This window comes from Belonocnema kinseyi, chromosome 4, assembly GCF_010883055.1.
Source record: "Belonocnema kinseyi isolate 2016_QV_RU_SX_M_011 chromosome 4, B_treatae_v1, whole genome shotgun sequence".
NCBI classification, from domain to species: domain Eukaryota; kingdom Metazoa; phylum Arthropoda; class Insecta; order Hymenoptera; family Cynipidae; genus Belonocnema; species Belonocnema kinseyi.
The window spans coordinates 131226067-131232411 of record NC_046660.1 but is presented as its reverse complement, the minus strand read 5'-3'; positions in this window follow the sequence as shown (position 1 = coordinate 131232411).

The following is a 6345-nucleotide window of genomic DNA, read 5'->3' as shown; positions in this document are numbered from 1 at the left end:
AGCGAGGGCGCATACTTTGAATAAAATATTTGTTATCATTCTCTTGAAATAAATGTGTTTTTTTCTTGAAAAAATACCGGTTTAATATGTATACACCTGGTAATTATGAAACGATTTATCTTTTTTTGAAAAACATACTTTTAAACTTTAAACACCTTCAATTTATTTATAAATACTAATTTTTTGCAAAATAAACTTCAAAGTTTACAATTTAAATTTGATAGACTTGAATCCCATCGAGTTGTAAATTATTCACATTTCATAGTTACAAATTTTTGAATATGAAATTTCGAAAGCTTTGCATTTTTATTGATTCTGTTTTCACAAATCTAATCCACAAATATTTCAGTATGTAACGTTTTAAAATTTTTCTCTTTTTTAAATTTCAATCTGAAGGTTAACAAAATTTCAAGTTATTTCAAAAGATTTTCAAGGATTTTAAATACTTAAGGATGTTTTAAAAGATTATAAATATTTCAGAATGTTTTTAAATTTTCAAGAAATTTTCAAGAGCTTTAAAAAATTTCTAGAAATATCAAAAGATTTTTAGGAATTTGAAACATATGAGGATGTTTTAAAAGATATCAAGGAATTGTCAATTTATTTTTGGAATTCACAGGAATTTCAAAGAATTAAGAAATTTTCCAAGGATTATTTAAAACAAATCCAAAGTACTTCAGAAATATTTAAAAAATGTTCGAGGTATTTCAAAAGAATTGCAAAATTTGAGAGAATTTAAAATGATTCCAAGGAATTTTTAATTGATTAAAGTAATTTAATACACTTTAAAGGATTTGGTATATTTCAGGATATTTCAACAGATTCCAAGGAATTTTCAATTGATTTAAATAATTTCGAATGAGATTTTCAAGGATTTGAAATATTTCATGGTGATTTTAGGATTCCAAGGAATTTTTAAGAGTTGAAACAAATTTTAAGAGATTTTAAAAGGTTCAAAGGGATTTTTACCATTTGAGGATGTTTCAAAAGATATCAAGGAATTTTCACCTTATTTTTATTATTTCAAGGAATTTTTAAGAATTTTCACAATTTTAGCAGAGTTATTTGAAATAATTTCAAAGTACTTTCGACATTTTAAGAAGTGTGAAGGTGCTACAAAAAATTTGAAGGTTTCGAAATATTTGAGAATATTTTAAAAGGTTCCAAGGCATTTTCAATTAATTACAGTAATATAATATAGGATTTCAAAGGATTTAATATATCTTACGATATTTTAATAGATTCCAAAGAATTTTCTAATCATTTCAATAATGTAGTACAAGATTTTAAAGGATTCAAAATATTTCAGGTTATTTTAAAAATTGCAAGGAATTTTCAAGAGCTTCGAAAAATTTCAAGAAGTTTTAAGGATTTTAAATATTTTAGGTTCTTTCAATATATTCCAAGAAATTTTCAATTAATCTAAATAATTTCAAGCAATTTCAAATAATCTTAACAATTTTTTTCAACTTTACTGGGTGAAAGTGGAACCACTTTCTTAACATTTTTTTATGATTCGTCAGTTTAGTTATAGTAGTATACAATTCAGCTTTGTGAATGAAGATTTAACTTTTTGTTTAAAAATTTAACTATAATATATATATATATATATGCAATAGTAATAATATCCATATTATATACACCTAAAAAACATAACTTAAAAATCCACGCATAGATGAAATTAACAATCACGCGAAACATTAAAATCGCTAATTTCTTTCAAATGTGGATCGAGATATAAATAGAAGAACACCGAAAATTTCCGAAGCTTTCATATCGGCAATCATCGCGCAGCAGAACACCTAAGAAAACCGAAGTTCGTGTCGTGCATTTTCGGCTTAAACACGATCTGCAGCTATGAATATTATTATCAGTTACATGACAATTGAAAGATTAACTGAATAAGCTTTCTAACATTTTCGTGCTTATAATATTGTTAAATACAGTTAAATTACATTTGTAATCAATGTAAGATTTTGTTTAAACAAGCGTTCTTAACAATGAAACTTTCTCGGTGCCTGTCATACTACAGACTCTGCTCTGATTCCCATGAGCAGTGAAGGAAACACCTAGTGAGTATAAAAGGTTCGTTCGAATATTACCATTCAGCGTGCGAAACTGCGGTTGTCCGGTAGTTTATACAGCTTTGTATTTGGTAGTATTAAGTTAGTTTAGTATATGTTTGCGTATAAGCCATAAAGTCGGGTATGCTGCAAAAATATTGTATGTATGCATGGGTGTTTGTGTATGTGCATAGAAGCGTGGGTGTGTGTTGAACTTGTGACGCTATCAATAATTATTTATTCTCTCCTTTGTTTCCTTTCTCCTAGATTTTCTTCCACTGTCGCTGAGACTCTCGTCAACTGGATTAGAAATTTTATACCGCTGTTTATTTAAACTCTGCAATTAACATTTTTGAATTCTTCTAAAATGTTTCATAATTTCCTGATATCTATTGATCACATTCTGTAACAAGGAGGTTTCAAAACTTTATTCGACTTCTCCTCGTATCCAAACCTAATACATACAGTTAACGAATTTTTAAGCGACTAATTCTTTCCGTGTATGTATATAAATTTCATATACCGCATATTTATCATTCATTAGAAAAGTCAGATATTTACATTTTACACAAATCAAAACAATTTTGGTAGTATTTTTCAATTATAAATAATAAAACTTACTACTCTCTCCTAGATAAATATAAATTACTCCGTATTTTAAGTGAAAAATTTCAGTTAAGCAAATAATCAAGAAATGTATTCCCCGAGTACCTATACTGACGTTAAAATTTTAACATTTACGGCGAATTTTAGACAAAATTTCACCCTTGCGTCGTACTTTGATTTTTAGTAAGATTTCAGTCAACTTTTTTAAGGTTATTACTTTATTTTTTTAATATTGGACTAGATCTGAAGGCATTAGTAACATGGTGTTTTCACGCACTCTGTTTTACTGATTTTAATATACATGTACACCAAACTATCGCCTTAAGTTCAATGTCGGGGCTGCCTTTAAATAGCGTTGGACTGAATTGGTGAAGGGGGGGGGGGGGGGGGGGGGGGGGGGGGGGGGGGGGGGGTCGAAACGTGAACAGTCAGGGCCGCCTGAATCGTTTTCAATTGGAATGTATGCTATTGCGCAATATACTTGACTTCTTATTCGCGCAAAGCGACCCTTCCTTGACGACTGTCGCAACCGCGCTCGCCCTATTCCCTCTGAGAAACTGAAGGGTCCAGCAGTTGAAAGAAGGCTAAAAACGAAGTGACTAGGGGTGAGAGTTTGGTGTATATTATTTTCACGATATAATATTATATTAAAATTGAGCGCCTTTATTCCAGAACGGGACATAACTCGGTAAAGTTGAGGGGTGGTTGGCCCCTGGAAACTAAACATCGAAATTTTAAATTTTGATATTTGAAGAATGAATTCTTATAGAATATTAGATGATGCATCTTTTTCCCTCTAGCGAAAAAGTTGTACTATTATAGTTTTTGACATAACCACGATAATGATTTTTTCGTTCTAAACTCGATTTGTAATTACTTTTTGGTATCTCGCTGTTTGTCACATGCACAATTTTTGGATTTTTAAAATGAAATTTGGTGACAATATTATCTAAAGTATCCTTAGAATGATGATGTGAGCGAAAAGTTTAAATAATTACTTATAACAAAATAAAAAATTGTTTTCTAGGCCATTGTGAATGCAATTCCTTACAATCTTCGATCGCTTTGTTTAGAGCGAAGTTGGAACAAAATAAAATTTACTGTAAAGAAGTGGCTCAGAAAACTATAGGAAAGTTTCATGTCATATGAACTTTCGCTCATATTATCATTCTAAGGATGCTTTAGAGTGTAGTGTCTTCAAATTTCATCAAAAAATTCCAAAAACTGTAGATGTGACGACGAGCGAGAGACAACAAATTAATTACAAATCGACATTAGAAAAAAAACATCATCATCATGGTTATCTCGAAAATTATTATAGATATAACTTATTCGCTACAAGAAAAAAGATGAGCCAACTAATTTCCTTTAAGAATTGGTTCTTCAAAAATAAAATTTTTAAATTTTGATTTTTAGTTTCTAGTGGCAAACCCCTCTGAACTTCACCGTGTTATGACCCGTTCTGGAATCGGGCCGCTCAATTAATTTACGGTATATGCATATGACTTTACTTACATCTATATTAAGCTTCGAATAGATTTTTTTAACAGTGTATAACATTAAAAGTTTATAAAAAATAAACAATTGTTCCTTAATTTGTTTTACATAATTTAAAAAGAAGAAAAATATTTATTGAAACAAGGTGAACTTAAATGAAATCGCTAGTCTTATTTAACTCCTGCTTTAAAATGCATGAAGTATTCAAGATAACTATATATGAAAACGTGAAAAGGAAATAGATTTAGTAATTGAATGTAAGAACTTTTCGCATAACGAATGTAAAACAAAGAATTAACACACATTTATTTAAAAAATTATATAATCCTTATGTCACTTCGTAGACACTTCATTTTTGTGGAAAATGATTGAATCCGCTATCAAAGCAATTAGCATTGATTAATGTAAACCCTGGGAACGAGAAATTACAGTTTGATGGATACGTTATTCCTTTGTCTCTCTAGATATTAAGAACATCTCTATGTATAGATATTCTCGTTTAATACGTTTACCAGTTTTACGATCTGGGTAAAAGCATAGAGGCGATGAATTTAAAAGACAAATTACATTTCTAAATATAAACAGGTTGTAATTATGTTGCCCACTATTTTTACCCACTGGCTACCTTCCTTGGGTCGTTCACGGCGTTGCCCACATTATTCAAGAATTATAATCACCTTAAAAAATGAAATTTAACTACGTAATACACAATTCTACGTTGCATTGCCTTTACCAGATACCAAGAATCTTGTGCGCACGTGCTGATGATTACACGGAAAAACTATTGGTTGTGGAATTTGCATTATAATATTTAATTTCACTAGAGTTCGATGGCAATCTAGGATATAGTCGAGGAAATAGTATATACAGCCAAAGAAATGCAAAAAATACTTTTTCCATATTAATTATAAATATACTCGTAATTTAATAATTTCCATTTATAGATGAAAAGACTAATATTTTAGATTGGAAATTGAAGTAAAGAAAAAGTGATATTCATAAATTGAAATATGAAATCGTAGCTGCAATAACTAGCAGTTCCAATAACATGAGTGGAAAAATAGGTTTAAAAAATTACCATTCACAATATGAAGGTACAAGGAGACTAAAAAACCATTTAAAATATGAAATCCAGTACCGAATGACGTCATATGTTCCGAGGTTCAATGCGGGAAGAGTGTCCCTTTACCAAGGGTTTCTGCTTAATATGGTTACAAAAATAAATAGGCAGTCGCGGACAATTGTCCAGGGGTGGTCCCGAAGGAACTAACCCCCCAGCGGGGGTGTGAAAACCGTGCCGAAAGCTTAACGGCACCTGGGTGAGGTGTCTAGAACGGTGACTCCGGGATACCGGGCGACCTCTTAGAGTACGCAGCCTTATCCTTGCATGCGGGACTCTACAAGGATGGACGAACCCCTTTCCCTAGCTTCTCGCGGGAACAACAATGACAATACGAAACATAGTTGTAGTAAGTGCGATTCAATACCATAGAACGCGCAGGGCTCCCGACAATGGGTCGGCCATTAATGCCGACCAATCTAGAGCTGGCGGAGCCTATGAAAATGGATTCAATGCGATGGATCGGCGGGATCTCGCGACCTTTGGGTGGACGGAGCGACTGAATCACGGCTTGCTAGAGTGCTACGATGCGAGTGTGGCCCCTGAACGGGGTTACATGGCACGGCTGCATGCTCTGTGGTGCGAGAAACACCCGGAGCTATCACACTTTTCGGAGTAACGTTTCCGAAATCATGCTGAACTACTCCGTAAAAGGGGCTATGTAAGCGGAACGCATACTTTACCACAGCTAGAACAAGCCGGCAAAAGAGAAAGAGAGGCGACACTAAGGCCAACCGCGGCCAGGAATCTAATAGATGAAGAGCGATGCTTTACGACCCGGAGAATTCGACCTCTGGGCTATCAATTATTATGTGTATAATGCAGCGAGAGCTTTAGGCGATGCGAACCGTAAAACAAAACCAACGGTTGATCATAAGACCAAAAGACGAATGCATCAACTTACCATAAAGATTGGCTGGGCAAGACAGTACGGGTCCCGCATTCAGTGCGTGATTGACTACAGTCTGTCAAGTTAAAGCGTGGGTGGCTTTACTCGCAGTCGGTAAGGTGTATCGACATGATTTTTGTGTCAAAATATTAAGAAGAGCTCCCTCTTTC